The sequence below is a fragment of the Salvelinus sp. IW2-2015 genome, linkage group LG7 (genome assembly GCF_002910315.2).
Source record: "Salvelinus sp. IW2-2015 linkage group LG7, ASM291031v2, whole genome shotgun sequence".
Lineage (NCBI taxonomy): Eukaryota > Metazoa > Chordata > Actinopteri > Salmoniformes > Salmonidae > Salvelinus > Salvelinus sp. IW2-2015.
Genome location: NC_036847.1, coordinates 26,777,003 through 26,795,049, shown reverse-complemented (window position 1 = coordinate 26,795,049; position 18,047 = coordinate 26,777,003). Strand labels below are relative to the sequence as shown.

Genomic DNA, 18,047 nt, shown 5'->3' with positions numbered 1-18,047 from the left:
AATCCAGTTGTTGCAGACATAATATTACAATTCGAAAATACTTTATATCAAACTGTAGGAATATGTTTGATAATGGGCACCTACAGTAATGTTAAGTAAGAATGTTCTGAGAGACAAGTATTACAGTATGGACAATGGGTTGGTTGGTACCAACAAAAAACTCTCCATGCCAGTGATTGTCTTTACATTAAAATATGTTACATTCATTCCCTTGCAATAGTATTTGTACTAAAGTACCCACTGTAGCCACTTAAACCATTAGCTTCCTCTTCATGGGGTGGCAGGGTAGCCTTCTGGTTAGAGTGTTGGACTAGTAACTGAAAGGTTGCATGATCAAATCCCTGAGCTGACAAGGTACAAATCTGTTGTTTTGCTCCTGAACAAGGCAGTTAACCCACTGTTCCTAGGCTGTCACTGAAAATAAGAATTTATTCTTAACTGACTTGCCTATTTAAATAAAGGTAAAAACATTTTTTTAAATGGACAGTTGGTATAGGATCTGGTTGCCATCGTCCCAGGCATAGATCTGTTTCTCCTGAGGGTTGTACTTCAGACTGGTGTGGGCTACATACCTCCTGGTACAAGAGAGGAGCCTCCTCACTGGTTACCATATCGTTCACATCAAGTACACACTGCATCTGGGAACGACTTGGCTTCCTGGTGTTGTAGACCACGGCTGCCCAACCCTCTTCCTGGAGATCTACCGTCCTGTGGGTTTTCAGTCCAACCCTAATTTAACACACCTGATTCTACTAATTAGCTGCTCAACAACACCTTAACTAGCTGAATCAGATATGCTAAATTAGGGTTGGACTGAAAACCTACAGGACAGAAGATCTCCAGGAAGAGGATTGGGCAGCCCTGACATAGACCATCCCACAGACTACGAAGGCTGCCTCCACATTCTCCCGAGGACACTATGTGTCCCACATCTGCTCTATATCCAGGCTGTCTCAGACCATCTTAGCCAGGTTAAGCGTCTCACTCTTGGATGGTGGCATACAAAACCCAGAGGCCTTCCTCATTGGCAGCCATGTCCAAAACAGTCTCTGGGTTGAGGCTCTACACGGGTCTATGGTCCGCCACCTCCACTAGAAACACAGCACTGTCTGTCACCCAATCAAATCACATTTTATTGGTCACATACACGTATTTAGCAGATGTTATTGCGGGTGTAGCGAAATGCTTGTGGTCCTAGCTCCAACAGTGCAGTATTATCTAACAGTGCAGTAATATCTAGAAATGATTCACAACAACACACAAATCTAAAAGTAAAATAATGGAATTAAGAAATATTTAAATATTAGATCAAGCAATGTCGGAGTGGCATTGACTAAAATACAGTAAGAATAGAATACAGTATATATATATGTGATGAGTAAACATTATTTTAAATATTATTAAAGTGACTAGTGTTCCATTATTAAAGTAGCCAGTGATTCCAAGTCTATGTACATAGGGCAGCAGCCTCTAAGGTGCAGGGTTGCCTAACCGGGTGGAAGCCGGCTAGTGATGGCTATTTAACAGTCTGATGGCCTGAAGATAGAAGCTGGTTTTCAGTCTCTCGGCCACAGCTTTAATGCACCTGTACTGATGGGGTTTTGGGGATAATGGGGTGAACAGGCCGTGGCTCGGGTGGCTGATGTACTTGATTATCTTTTTGGCCTCCCTGTGACATCAGGTGCTGTAGGTGTCCTGGAAGGCAGGTAGTTTGCCCCTGGTGAAGCGTTGGGCAGACCGCACCACCCTCTGGAGAGCCCTACGGTTACGGGCGGTGCAGTTGCCATATCAGGTGGTGATACAGCCCGACAGGATGCTCTCAATTGTGCATCTGTAAAAGTTTGTAAGGGTTTTAGTGGCCAAGCCAAATTTCTTCAGCCTCCTGAGGTTGAAGAGGCGCTATTGCGCCTTCTTCACCACACTGTCTGTGTGGGTGGACCGTTTCAGATCGTTAGTGATGTGTACGCCGAGGAACTTGAAGCTTTCCACCTGCTCCACTGCGGCTCCGTCGATGTGGATAGGGGCATGTTCCCTCTGCTGTTTCCTGCAGTCCACGATCAGCTCCTTTATTTTGTTGACATTGAGTGAGAGGTTATTTTCATGGCACCACTAACCTCCTCCCTGTAGACTGTCTCGTCATCATTGGTAATCAGGCCTACTACTGTTGTGACATCTGCAACTTGATGATTGAGTTGGAGCTGTGCGTGGCCACGTAGTCATGGGTGAACAGGGAGTACAGGAGGGGGCTGAGCACGCACCCTTGTGGGGCCCCTGTGTTGAGGATCAGTGAAGGGGAGGTGTTGTTTCCTACCTTCACCACCTGGGGGTGGCCCGTCAGGAAGTCCAGGACCCAGTTGCACAGAGCGGGGTTCAGACCCAGGGCCCCGAGCTTAATGATGAGCTTGGAGGGTACTAGGGTGTTGAATGCTGAGCTATAGTCAATGAAAGAGCATTCTTACATATGTATTCCTCTTGTCCAGATGGGATAGGGCAGTGTGCAGTGCTATGGCGATTGCATCGTCTGTGGATCTATTGGGGCGGAAAGCAAATTGAAGAGGGTCTAGGGTGTCATGTAAGAGGTGATGTGATCCTTACTGTAACTAGCCTCTCAAAGCACTTCATGATGACAGAAGTGAGCGCTATGGGGCGATAGTAATTTAGTTCAGTTACCTTTGCTTTCTTGGGTACAGGAACAATGGTGGACATCTTGAAGCATGTGGGGACAGCAGAATGGGATAGGGAGAGATTGACTATGTCCGTAAACACTCCAGCCAGCTGGTCTGCGCATGCTCTGAGGATGCGGCTAGGGATGCCGTCTGGGCCAGCAGCCTTGTGAGGGTTAACATGCTTAAATGTCTTACTCACGTAGTGGACAAGTGTGGGCAAGATGAGTGGGATACAGATATGCTGGAGTATAGTAAAGTGGTATTTTCTTCAAAGAGCTTTTTGCTGATCAACAGTAAATTGTATCTCTCAAGACAACAAAGTTTTTTGGGGAGCTGTTTGTGCACACGCCATTTTCTCTTGAGGCAAGTCGGTAGCCGAAGTCTATGTCCCTTCGTCTGTGATTGTTCAACAGTAGTATTCCTAGTAGGAGTGGGAACTATGGACGGGATTTAGTGTTTGTTGTCATTCAACGAGAGACGACTAGTTTTCACACACATTTTTTCACTTGAGAAATACTGCACCAACATCTTAGTTAGGTGTAAAATTCTGTGACTAAGACCTCTGAAAAAACTTAGAAATTAATTACAGATTTCTTGAGTTATCTTAGATTAATTCAGACTTTTTTGAGGAAATGGTATGGCTATGTTGTTGCTACGGTGGCTCAAGAGTGACAAATAATAATATCACCGCTTAGCTTTAGGGAGTATGCGAGCACAGATGTTCACGTCGCCTAGCCGAGTTCTGCTAGGCGCAAACCAAACCTATGTTTGCGGACACCTTAAGAGCCCCTGGTAAACGCTTTACATTAAAGTTATAACTGTTTTTTATTATAAACTAATGTATAAACTAATAATTCCTGGTTTATAAACTACTTCTTAATCTTTTATAAACCTTTATTTAATGTTAATGTGCTACCGAACCCCCTGATCGCTCAGGAGGCTATGCAGATGCTGAAAAGCTTAGTGATGCTGAAAGGCTTAGTGATGCTGAAACTCTTAGTGATACTGAAACTCTTTGTGATGCTGAAACTCTTAGTGATGCTGAAACTCTTTGTGATGCTGAAACTCTTAGTGATGCTGAAACCCGTGATGCTGAAACCTTGTGTGATGCTGAAACTCTTAGTGATGTTGAAACTCGTTGTGATGCTGAAACCTTTTGTGATGCTGAAACTCTTAGTGATGCTGAAACTCTTTATGATGCTGAAACTCTTGGTGATGCTGAAACTTTTAGTGATGCTAAAACTCTTAGTGATGCTGAAACTCCTAGTGATGCTGAAACTCTATATGATGCTGAAACTCTTTTCTCTGTGTTTTCCATGCTATGTTATACAGTTGACCAAATTAACCTACTGTCGGTGAAATAGGACTTTGAATCACAACGTTATTTGTACAAACCTGCTGGGAGTCATGTTGTGTAGGTTGTGTAGGTAATAAAGACAGAAGACAAGTGTCCATGCGGTACAAATAGGAGACCGGTACAACCCGCCCCAAATGAACTATTAGCTACCCATTGATTCAAAACGTAGGTCCAACTGCAAATAAAATACTTGAAATAAATGTGTGTGTGTTGCCTATTTTCAGGGGAGGACACCAACTGCCAATAGTTGTATAATGCTTAGTGTAAGGCAAAAAATCTGTAACCATGCTCCATAAGCCAACAGGTCTCTCTCAGCCAAGTCTCTGTCAGGCAGGAAAATAAAGGCTCTAGATCAAAGGCAATCATCCTGTGCAAGACATCAGAGCTCCCCCAACTGCCTCCCACTGCTCCTCTCTCTACTCACCCAAGACTCTGGAGTGCCCCTCCTCCTCCTCTCCCCCTTTCTTCCTCTCCTTCACCCTGTCCTTCACCCTGTCTTTCACCCCTCCTTCACCCTGTTCTTCACCATCTCCTTCACCCCTCCTTCACCCTGTCTTTCACCCTCTCCTTCACCCCTCCTTCACCCTGTCCTTCACCCTCTCCTTCACCATGTCCTTCACCCTCTCCTTCACCCTCTCCTTCAACTCTTGGTCCACTTCCACCATTCTGTCTGCCTGGTTCCCACAGGCCCTAGCTGGATTCTGGGTCTTGACTTAGTCCATTTCTCTTTCCACACGGTCCACCCGGACCCCTGTCCCCTCCAGGTGTTGGCACAAGGTACAATGGTCCCTGTTTAGTCCATTTATAAACTCAGCAGTCTGCTTCTTGAAGTGCCGCAGCTCTGTGTTGTAGCGGTTAGACTGCTGGTGCCATATGAGCATACAATCCTGGAAGAAGATCATGTGTTATCAAGGATGTTGATTTGGTGTGTGACCCAAGATTAAGCATTATTATAAACTGGGTGGTTCGAGCCCTGAATGCTGATTGGCTGACAGCTGTGGTATATCAGACCATATACCACAGGTATCACAAAACATTTATTTTTACTGCTCTAATTAAGTTGGTAACCAGTTTATAATAGCAATAAGGCACCTCGGGGGTTTGTGATATATGGCCAATATACCACGGCTAAAGTCTGTATCCAGGCACTCCGCATTGCGTCGTGCTTAAGAACAGCTCTTAGCCGTGGTATTTTGGCAATATACCACACCTCCTCAGGCCTTATTGCTTAATTATACAACAGGTGGGTGTAATCCTGAATGCTGATTGGTTAAAACCGCATTCCAGCCAGTGTCTATTCCACAAGCTACCAACTGCTAAATCTATGACGTAAAAATGTTACTTTGTCTTGGGCCTAACAACACCTGTGCCAATATATCCTCCAAACACCGCCTTCTTTGGCATTATCACTTAATTGTAATGGTTGAATGTAGTCTCCCTAAAGGATCGACACGTTCATTACAATCAAACACAAATGTCTCAGTGTCTAGGCTTTAAACAGTTCTGAGGTAACTAATACGTTTTGGTGTTAGAAACACACAACCTTCCAAATTTTTTATTACATTTTTTTATTTCACCTTTATTTAACCAGGAAGGGCAGTTGAGAACACATTCTCATTTACAACTGCGACCTGGCCAAGATAAAGCAAAGCAGGGCAACACAAACAACACAGAGTTACACATGAGATAAACAAACGTACAGTCAATAACACAATAGAAAAATCTATATACAGTGTGTGCAAATGTAGTAAGATTAGGGAGGTAAGGCAATAAATAGGCCATAGTGGCAAAATAATTACAATTTAGCATTAACACTGGAGTGATAGATGTGCAGAAGATGATGTGCAAGTAGAGATACTGTTGTGCAAGGAGCAAAAAAAAAAATAACAATATGGGGATGAGGTAGTTGGGTGGGCTATTTACAGATGGGCTGTGTACAGGTGCAATGATCGGTAATGTAACGATCGTCCTGGGAAGAAGGTGACCAAAACGCAGCGTGGTAAGTGTTCATTTTATAAATTTAATCAAAACTGAACACTAAACAAAATAACAACGAGGAAGAACGAAAACGAAACAGTTCTGTCAGGTAATATACACAAAACAGAAAACAACTACCCACAAACACAGGTGGGAAAAGGCTACCTAAGTATGGTTCTCAATCAGAGACAACGATAGACAGCTGCCTCTGATTGAGAACCACACCCGGCCAAACACATAGAACTAGACAACATAGAACACAACATAGAATGCCCACCCCAACTCACGCCCTGACCAACCAAAATAGAGACATAAAAAGGATCTCTAAGGTCAGGGCGTGACAGGTAAGCTGCTCTGACAGCTGATGCTTAAAGTTAGTGAGGGATATATAAGTATCCAGCTTCAGTGATTGTTGCAATTCATTCCAGTCAATGACAGCAGAGAACTGGAAGGAAAGGTGGCCAAAGGAGGAGTTGGCTTTTAGGGTTGACCAGTTAAATATACCTGCTGGAGCGCGTGCTACGGGTGGGTGTTGCTATGGTGACCACTGAGCTGAGATAAGGCGGGGCTTTACCTAGCAAACACTTATAGATGACCTGGAGCCAGTGCGTTTGGCGACGAATATGAAGCAAGGGCCAGCCAACGAGAGCATACAGGTCGCAGTGGTGGGTAGTATATGGGGTTTGGTGACAAAACGGATGGCACTTTGATAGACTACATCCAATTTGCTGAGTAGAGTGTTGGAGGCTATTTTGTAAATGACATCGCCGAATCAAGGATCGGTAGGATAGACAGTTTTACGAGGGTATGTTAAGCAGCATAAGTGAAGGAGGCTTTGTTGCGAAATAGGAAGCAGATTCTAGGAAGGAGAGTTTACAGTCTAACCAGACACCTAGGTATTTGTAGTTTTCCACATATTCTAAGTCAGAACCATCCAGAGTAGTGATGCTAGACGGGCAGGCGGGTGCGGGCAGCGATCGGTTGAAGTGCATGCATTTAGTTTTACTGCACAGTACTGTCTTTTATCGATGGCGGTTATGATATCGTTTAGGACCTTGAGCGTGGCTGAGGTGCACCTATGACCAGCTCGGAAACTAGATTGCATAGCGAAGGTACGGTGGGTTCGAAATGGTCGGTGATCTGTTTGTTAACTTGTCTTTCGTAAGACTTTAGAAAGGCAGAGTAGGATAGATATAGGTCTGTAACAGTTTGGGTCTTGAGTGTCTCCCCCTTTGAAGAGGGGGAAAAACCGTGGCAGCTTTCCAATCTATGGGGATCTCAGACGATACGAAAGAGAGGTTGAACAGGCTCATAATAGGGGTTGCAACAATTGCGGCGGATACTTTTATAAAGAGAGGGTCCAGATTGTCTAATAATTTACTGAGGCAGAAAGTATCAGCACCTACTCATCAATGTCACTTTCACAGCCTCACAAAGAGAAAGACCTGTGTTGTTTATTATCTGAACGTTGTTCGGTGGTCTGATACAGTGGTAGTGAACAACAGTGATTCTTTCAGAGTGAGATTGACAGGGAGAGATACTGAGAATGAGAAGTAATAATAACAACTGATTATTTTTCCTCTCTGTCTCAGTTTCACTTTCTCTACTTCTCTCTTGAGTCACTTGTTGGATTGGAATGAATCTCACTGAAGGAAAAAAAATGAATTGACTTGTTCAAATGACTAATGCAGGAGTCGAGCCAGCAGCACCCTGGGAGGAATATTGAAGAAAAAGAGCCAGAGGGATCAGGAACAGTTTAATGATAAACAAATTATTCATTTCATTTAAGCAAATCCTATTTGTATTCTCACAATATTTTCCCATATTTTTCAGCGCTATATTCTGAATGGCCTCAAAAGAAGAAAATAACCGTAACCGATTTACCTTATGGTCATAATGAATGGATAGATTGGAGCATGAACTTTTCATGGAAACATTACTATTTCAATTAACTTTAATAGAAATGACGGATACCTTGATTACTGTAGCTAATAATACTGTGGGCCTACAGCAGACAGGATGGAGCTGCATATTTATTCCACTTCTTGGACTCAACATATACTGTAATCAAACTTGGCATTATCAGTGAAGACAGGTCATAGAATAACTACAATATATGAGGGCAGTGTATACTTTCATAGACCTAGCATATTATATTTCACAAAATAAATATTTTACAGTGCCAAGATACATTTGCAAACTCTTGATTGAATTATTACTGCCCAACACAATACTTTGCCTCTGATGAAGTTTCACACTGTTTAGTGTGCATGCTGATGGAAGGGAATAAGAATAGTACTCAGGCACATATAGGACAGCTAACATCCACTGATGTTCTCAAAGGGCCTCAGCCAGCGAAGTTGATGAGTTGAACAGAGATTGCATTAATTGGATTGCTTATTCGACACATTTAAGGTATATATATACAGTTGAAGTTGGAAGATTACATACACTTAGGTTGGAGTCACTAAAACAAATTTTTCAACCACTCCACAAATTTCTTGTTAACAAACTATAGTTTTGGAAAGTCGGTTAGGACATCTACTTTGTGCATGACACAAGTCATTTTTCCAACAATTGTTTACAGACAGATTATTTCACTTATAATTCATTGTATCACAATTCCAGTGGGTCAGAAGTTTACATACACTAAGTTGATTGTGCCTTTAAACAGCTTGGAAAATTCCATAAAATTATGGCTTCTGCTTCTGATAGGCTAACTGACATATTTTGAGTCAATTGGAGGTGTACCTGTGAATGTATTTCAAGGCCTACCTTCAAACTCAGTGCCTCTTCGCTTGAAATCATGGGAAAATCAAAACAAATCAGCCAAGACCTCAGAAAAAAAATTGTAGACCTCCACAAGTCTAGTTCATCCTTGGGAGCAAATTCCAAACGCCTGAAGGCACCATGTTCATCTGTACAAACAATAGTGCGCAAGTATTAACATGATGGGACCACACAGCCGTCATACCGCTCAGGAAGGAGAAGCGTTCTGTCTCCTAGAGAAGAATGTACTTTGGTGAGAAAAGTGCAAATAATTCCCAGAACAACACCAACAACACCAAAGGTGAAGATGCTGGAGGAAACAGGTACAAAAGTATCTATATCCACAGTAAAACCTGTCCTATATCGACTTAACCTGAAAGGCCGCTCAGCAAAGAAGAAGCCACTGCTCCAAAACCACCATAAAAAAGCCAGACTACGGTTTGCAACTGCACATGGGGACAAGGATCATACTTTTTGGAGAAATGTCCTCTGGTCTGATGAAACAATAATAGAACTGTTTGGCCATAATGCCCATCATTATGTTTGGAGGAAAAAGGGGGAGGCTTGCAAGCCGAAGAATACCATCCCAACCGTGAAGCACGGGAGTGGCAGCATCATGTTGTGGGGGTGCTTTGCTGGATGAGGAGCTGGTGCACTTCACAAAATAGATGCCATCATGAGGGAGGAAAATGATGTTGATATATTGAAGCAACATCTCAAGACATCAGTCAGGAAGTTAAAGCTTGGTCGCAAATGGGTCTTCCAAATGGACAATGACCCCAAGCATACTTCCAAAGTTGTGGCAAAATGGCTTAAGGACAACAAAGTCAAGGTACTAGAGTCGCCATCACAAAGCCCTGACCTCAATCCTGTAGAAAACTTGTGGGCAGAACAGAAAAAGTGTGTGCGAGCAAGGAGGCCTACAAACCTGACTCAGTTACTCCAGCTCTGTCAGTAGGAATGGGCCAAAATTCACCCAACTCAATGTGGGAAGCTTGTGGAAGGCTACCCAAAACGTTTGACCCAAGTTAAACAATTTAAAGGCAATGCTACCAAATACTAATTGAGTGTATGTAAACTTCTGACCCACTGGGAATGTGATGAAAGAAATAAAAGCTGAAATAAATAATTTTCTCTACTATTGTTCTGACATTTCACATTCTTAAAATAAAGTGGTGATCCTAACTGACCTAAGACAGGGAATTTTTACAAGGATTAAATGTCAGGAATTGTGAAAAACTGAGTTTAAATGTATTTGGCTAAGGTGTATGTAGACTTCAACTGTATATAAGTTTCGCAGAATACCAGAGCCAAAACCACAACCAAACTTCACCAAATATGTTATTTCTTGATTTTACAGTATTCTGCTGTTGTTTCAGCAAGATTTTTTCTCCCTGACCTTCAAAAGAGAAACTTGATTCTTGTTTCTAGCCCGTATCTTTTTCTACAGTACTTCAGGGGTAGTTGTACAGTATAAAATGGTTGGTTAGAAGTGTGTCTCTTACCTCAATAGTAAGGAATCTGTTTTCCAGATAATCCATGAGCCCGGTACAAATACTGACCGTTGGTGAGGACTAGGGCTAAGGAGAGGAGGAAGGAGACCATCGTTGTCATGGTGGATAGTGTGTGTGTGTGTGCTGTCTCTTATACACATCTAGATGTGTATAAGAGACAGGTGTGTGTGTGTGTGTGTGTGTGTGTGTGTGTGTGTGTGTGTGTGTGTGTGTGTGTGTGTGCATTACTTTTGACTGAGAGATAAACTGTTGTTTATGGATTTGCAGCTGGAGTACAACCAAATCCCTATCATGTACTTTTGGGTGAATTCTCAGAGTTTATAGTAATCTGTCTTTGTCTATGTTTTAGCTCACAATCTCAATCACTTCTGCAACTACTCTCAACAATATTTTGAAATGAAAATCCTGCTAAACTCTATCAAGTTCACTCAGGTCAAATGTCATGAAGCAAAACTTAACTGTGGTGTACATCATCACAGTTGTTTGGTTAGAACAGTACTAGCAGCAAATCTAATACATTTCAAAAACTTGCAAAGACAAGTGCTTCATATAAGGATCTTTATAAATCCAAGGTATTTTATCATCATATTCAACAGCAATTTTCCAAACCCTTGTTTATAACGTGCTTCTCTCTATAGTTCCTTAAAAAACAGCAGGGAGTCTAAAAATACTGTAAACATGCTCCATAAGCCAACAGGTCTCTCTCAGCCAAGTCTCTGTCAGGCAGGAAAATAAAGGCTCTAGATCAAAGGCAATCATCCTGTGCAAGACATCAGAGCTCCCCCAACTGCCTCCCACTGCTCCTCTCTCTACTCACCCAAGACTCTGGAGTGCCCATCCTCCTCCTCTCCCCCTTTCTTCCTCTCCTTCACCCTGTCCTTCACCCTGTCCTTCACCCTCTCCCTTCCTCTCCTTCACCCTGTCCTTCACCCTCTCCTTCACCTCCTCCTCTGGTCCACATCCACCTTTTTAGTCTCCTTGTGGTTGATTTCAGACCGAGTGTGAGTGTTTGTGTATAGCTGTGTGTTGGAGTGTGTGTGTTTAAGGATCTTCATAAATCCAAGATATTTTATCATCCTCATCATATTCAACAGCAATTTTCCAAACCCTTGTTTATAACGTGCTTCTCTCTATAGTTCCTTAAAAAACAGCAGGGAGTCTAAAGATAAGCCTACTGCAAACCACGCTGTATTTAATCACATAGATATGTATGGAGTGGTAAGGGTATTTCAGGCCTCAATGAAGCAGGGAAGGAGGGATGGAAAGACATAGAGATGGAAGGGCAGAAATATGGAGGGATGGAGGGATAAAGAGATGCATGTGTAACATGAACAAACTTTGTGATATAGTAATTGGCTCTAGCAGGAGTGACCCCTTCTGGAAACATGGATACAACTTTGAGTGCCCCTGCATAGTATGATGTGATATATAAACATATATCACTGGAATTCTGTCTTCAATCCCTTCACAGATCCCAGGTACTGTATGCTTCGAACACCACTGAGCTACTTATTGCTCTGCTAATAACTAGATTTTAACAGGCCATGTATACAGTGCCTTGCAAAAGTATTCATCCCCCTTGGCGTTTTTCCTATTTTGTTGCCTTACAACCTGAAATTTAAATGGATTTCTATTTGGATTTCATGTAATGGACATACACAAATAGTCCAAATTGGTGAAGTGAAATGGACAAAATAACTTGTTAAAAAAAAAGATATTCTTATTTTTATATATATATATATATATATATAAAAATATGTATTCACCCCTTTGCTATGAAGCCCCTAAATAAGATCTGGTGCAACCAATTACCTTCAGAAGTCACATAATTACTTAAATAAAGTCCACTTTTGTGCAATCTAAGTGTCAACTGATCTGTCACATGATCTCAGTATATATACACCTGTTCTGAAAGGCCCCACAGTCTGCAGCGGCACCATGAAGACCAAGGAGCTCTCCAAACAGGTCAGGGACAAAGTTGTGGAGCAGTACAGATTAGGGTTGAGTAATAAAAAAATATCTGAAACTTTGAACATCCCACGGAGAACCATTAAATCCATTATTAAAAAATGGAAAGAATATGGCACCACAACAAACCTGCCAAGAGAGGGCCACCCACCAAAACTCACAGACCAGGCAAGGAGGGCATTAATCAGAGAAGCAACAAAGAGACCAAAGATAACCCTGAAGGAGCTGCAAAGCTCCACAGCGGAGATTGGAGTATCTGTCCATAGGACCACTTTAGGCAGTACACTCCACAGAGCTAGGCTTTACGGAAGAGGGGCCAGATAAAAAGCCATTGCATAAAGAAAAAAATAAACAAACACGTTTTGATGTTCATCAAAAGGCATGTGGGAAACTCCCCAAACATATGGAAGAGGTACTCTGGTCAGATGAGACTAAAATTGAACTTTTTGGCTATCAAGGAAAACGCTATGTCTGGCGCAACCCCAACACCTTCCATCTCCCTGAGAACGCCATCCCCACAGTGAAGCATGGTGGTGGCAGCATCATGCTGTGGGGATGTTTTTCATCGGCAGGGACTGGGAAACTGGTCAGAATTGAAGGAATGATGGATGGCGCTAAATACAGGGAAATTCTTGAGGGAAACCTGTTTTAGTCTTCCAGAGATTTGAGACTGGGACGGAGGTTCACCTTCCAGCAGGACAATGACCCTAAGCATACTGCTAAGACAACACTCGAGTGGTTTAAGGGGAAACAATTACATTTCTAAAAGCCCAGACCTCAATCCAATTGAGAATCTGTGGTATGACTTAAAGATTGCTGTACACCAGTGGAACCCATCCAACTTGAAGGAGCTGGAGCAGTTTTGCATTGGTCCGACAAAATTAAGGCAGTTACACCATTTTAAAAACATTACAATACAGTCGTGGCCAAACGTTTTGAGAATGACACAAAAATACATTTTCACAGTCTGCTGCCTCAGTTTGTATGATGGCAATTTGCATATACTCCAGAATGTTATGAAGAGTGATCAGATGAATTGCAATTAATTGCCATGCAAATTAACTGAATCCCCAAAAAACATTTCCACTGCATTTCAGCCCTGCCACAAAAGCACCAGCTGACATCATGTCAGTGATTCTCTCGTTAACACAGGTGTGAGTGTTGATGAGGACACGGCTGGAGATCACTCTGTCATGCTGATTGAGTTCGAATAACAGACTGGAAGCTTAAAAAGGAGGGTGGTGCTTGGAATCATTGTTCTTCCTCTGTCAAACATGGTTACCTGCCGTCATCATTGCTTTGCACAAAAAGGGCTTCACAGTCAAGGATATTGCTGCCAGTAAGATTGTACCTAAATCAACCATTTATCGGATCATCAAGAACTTCAAGGAGAGCGGTTCAATTGTTGTGAAAAAGGCTTCAGGGCGCCCAAGAAAGTCCAGCAAGCGCCAGGACAATCTCCTAAAGTTGATTCAGCTGCTGGATCGGGGCACCACCAGTACAGAGCTTGCTCAGAAATGGCAGCAGGCAGGTGTGAGTGCATCTGCACACACAGTGAGGCGAAGACTTTTGGAAGATGGCCTGGTGTCAAGAAGGGCAGCAAAGAAGCCACTTCTCTCCAGGAAAAACATCAGGGACAGACTGATATTCTGCAAAAGGTACAGGGATTGGACTGTTGAGGACTGGGGTAAAGTCATTTTCTCTGATGAATCCCCTTTCCGATTGTTTGGGGCATCCGGAAAAAAGCTTGTCCGGAGACGACAAGGTGAGTGCTACTATCAGTCCTGTGTCATGCCAACAGTAAAGCATCCTGAGACCATTCATGTGTGGGGTTGCTTCTCAGCCAAGGGAGTGGGCTCACTCACAATTTTGCCTAAGAACACAGCCATGAAAAAAGAATGGTACCAACACATCCTCCGAGAGCAAATTCTCCCAACCATCCAGGAACAGTTTGGTGACGAACAATGCCCTTTCCAGCATGATGGAGCACCTTGCCATAAGGCAACAGTGATAACTAAGTGGCTCGGGGAACAAAACATCGATATTTTGGGTCCATGGCCAGGAATCTCTCCAGACCTTAATCCCATTGAAAACTTGTGGTCAATCCTCAAGAGGCAGGTGGACAAACAAAAACCCACAGATTCTGACAAACTCCAAGCATTGATTATGCAAGAATGGGCTGCCATCAGTCAGGATGTAGCCCAGAAGTTAATTGACAGCATGCCAGGGCGGATTGCAGAGGTCTTGAAAAAGAAAGGTCAACACTGCAAATATTGACTCTGCATCAACTTCATGTAATTGTCAATAAAATCCTTTGACACTTGTGAAATTCTTGTAATTATACTTCAGTATTCCATAGTAACATCTGACAAAAATATCTAAAGACACTGAAGCAGCAAACTTTGAACATTTATATTTGTGTCATTCTCAAAACTTTTGGCCACGACTGTACATTCTTTACAGAATTCACAACACACTAAGTGTGTCCCCTCAGGCTCATACTCCACGACCACATATCTACAACACAGAATCCATGTGTAGGTGTGTGTATAGCTATCATGTGTCTGTATGCATGTGACTGTGCCTATGTTTGCGTTACTTTACAGTCCCCGCTGTTCCATAAGGTGTATTTTTACCTGCTTTTTAAATCTGATTCTACTGCTGGCATCAGTTACCCGATGTGGAATAGAGTTCTATGTAGTCATGGCTCTATGTAGTACTGTGAGCTTCTCATAGTTTGTTCTGGACTTCAGGACTGTGAAGAGACCTCTGGTGGCATATCTAGTGGGGTATGCATGGGTGTCCGAGCTGTGTGCTAGTATTTTAAACAGACAGCTTGGTACCTTCAGCTCGTCAACACCGCTTAGGCCGCCAATTGAGACTCGCTTGTCGGCGTGCTGGCAGTGTACATGGGCCATGGCAGCATATAGCGGCACATTCGATTGTGCTTCAAGAATTCAGCATAGCACGTTTGTGTGAAGGTCTGGTTATGAAATGGGTAAATAGTGTAATCCATTCTCCATTTCATGAATTTATTAACGGATAAAAAGTCATTGAAGCTTTTTAAAATGGTTAATTAAAACAGTGTTTAAAACCAGAACATTTATTTAATTCTTTATTTGAATATAATAGGCAAAAAAATATAAAAGACAATATTGACACCTTGACACCGAATGAAATGTCTTCCCGCTAATATTTAGATTTTTGGAGAGAGAGTATTTCACTATAAATAGTGATTTCATCCTCATATTGTAACGATCGTCTTCATCTTCCTCCTCCTCGGACGAGGAGGAGCATGGATTGAACCAAAACGCAGCGTTGTCATAGGACATAATGAATTTATTGAACAAGTAAAAAACGAACTATACTTGAATAACTAACAAAATAACAAACGACGTAGACAGACCTGGACATGCGAACTTACATACAACGAAGAACTCACGAACAGGAAAATGACTACACAAAAGAACGAACGTACAAACAAACCGAGACAGTCCCGTGTGGCGCGACAAACACAGACACAGGAGACAACCACCAACAACAATCAATGTGAAAACACCTACCTTAATATGGCTCTCAATCAGAGGAAATGAAAACCACCTGCCTCTAATTGAGAACCATATCAGGTCACCCTTTACCAACATAGAAACACATAACATAGACTGCCCACCAAACTCACGCCCTGACCGACTAACACATACAAAATAACAGAAAACCGGTCAGGAACGTGACACATATCTGTATTTCCATCATGATTTGCGAGGAAACTCTTGGCTATTGCCACGATCTATCAACGTTGGAACCTGTGGCGACGGCGCTCCATGTGGGTTTACCCCTCCTGATGTCCCGCAGTCGGTATGGAGAGTACCATCATCTGGCACAGGAGCTGCGGTTTGACGATGTGATGTTCCAGGGCTATTTCAGGCTTGATAAAGCCCAGTTCGATGACCTGCTGTCATCGAACATCGAACAGGATAGGACCTTGCACTGCAAGGGAAGACACAACATTTTGGCGAGCTATTTGCCCAGCTGAACGTCTCGCCATTTGTCAAAGATAAATATTGTCTAGCAATTTTAGAATCCTGACATGTTATTATTGATCGATAAATATATCATGAGTGAGTCAATAGCATCTATGAATAGGTCAGAACAATAACAAATAACATTGTAACACAAAATGTTTCATAGGCTACACTAGAAAATATTCTTTATGGGATTAATTTACATTAAATGTGTATTGACTACATCTTTGAGGTTACTGATGCTACTGTTGTATTATGGTATTTATATATTCATTTGTGATGCTATCCTTCATATGACCCTGTTGTCACATGCTACACATCCACATGTGTGTGCACATGCATCTATCTATCCAATGTTATCATGATTTGTTATGAGAGATATTATACTTAAGTCATCCACAATTACCTGTTGATGTAAAAGTCTAATAATGACATTATCTTCCATATTCCTATAGATACCTTGCAACTGGAGATTCGTTCAAAACCATAGCCTACAGTTACCGTGTAGGGCACTGCACGGTTGGGTTGATCATCAAGAGTGTGACCAGGGCCATCTGTGACTGTCTCGTGGGGGAATTCATGCCTGTCCCAACCAAGGACGACTGGAGGGCCATCGCTGCTGGCTTTGAAGAATGGGGGAACTTTCCTCATTGTCTGGGATCAGTGGATGGCAAGCATGTGGTCCTGCAAGCCCCCCCAAACTCTGGCTCCCTGATCTACAACTACAAGGGGACATTCCCCATTGTCCTCTTGGCAGTTGTGGATGCCAATTACCTCTTCCGGTTAGTGGATGTCGGCAGCTACGGGAGGACGAGTGACGGAGGCACTCTGGCCAACTCTGCCTTTGGTCAAGCCCTGGAAGATTCCTGGAGCAGAGCACCGGGGACCCCAGCCCCATGTCTTTGTGGGAGATGAAGCCTTTCCTCTCCGGAGAAACCTCATGTGGCCCTTCCCTGGAGCAAACATCCCCAGAAGGATCAGGGTCTTCAACTACCACCTCTCCCAAGCCAGGCTGACCGTTGAGTGCACCTTCGGCATTCTTGCGTCCCAGTGGCGGATGTACCGGCGAGTCATCGGGGTCCACCCTGGTAACGCAGAGGCATGTGTGAAGGCTACCTGTGTCCTCCATAACTTAATGAGGATGGACACGAGGACCAGGAAGGGACCAGCAGCTCACCGCCACATGCCAGAGGAGAGATCTGCTGCTCTGCAGGATGTTGCCAGAATGGGGACCAACAACGCTGCCCGGGAGACCATCCGTGTGCGGGACACCTTCACCTCCTACTTTTGCGGGGAGGGTGCTGTTCCCTGGCAACACCTTGTGCCATAGACTACACTATGCACAAACAAAGGCTCTTTTAAGACCACCCACATTGCAATACATTTGTATTTTTCCATTTACTTAGCTATGTCAACTGCAGTTATTCAATTCCCAGTTTCTCTACCTTTGATATCTACTTCTCAGTGAGGGTGCTGTTCAGGTAAGGGTGATGTCTGCACAACACCAAAACAGGCTCTTTTAATAACCTGTTTGGGATAGGGGGCAGCATTTTCACGTTCGGATGAAAAGCGTGCCCAGAGTAAACTGCCTGCTACTCAGGCCCAGAAGCTAATATATGCATATTATTAGTAGATGTGGATAGAAAACACTCTGAAGTTTCTAAAACGGTTTGAATGATGTCTGTGAGTATAACAGAACTCATAATGCAGGCAAAAACCTGAGAAAAATCCAACCAGGAAGTGGGAAATCTGAGGTTTGTAGTTTTTCAAGTCA

General features: G+C 43.0%; 1 pseudogene; it reads right to left on the bottom strand.

Moving 5' to 3' along the window:
* Positions 1-475: 475 nt before the first annotated feature.
* LOC139028021 (olfactomedin-like protein 3B) lies at positions 476-10,374 on the bottom strand (annotated as a pseudogene).
* Positions 10,375-18,047: the final 7,673 nt, after the last annotated feature.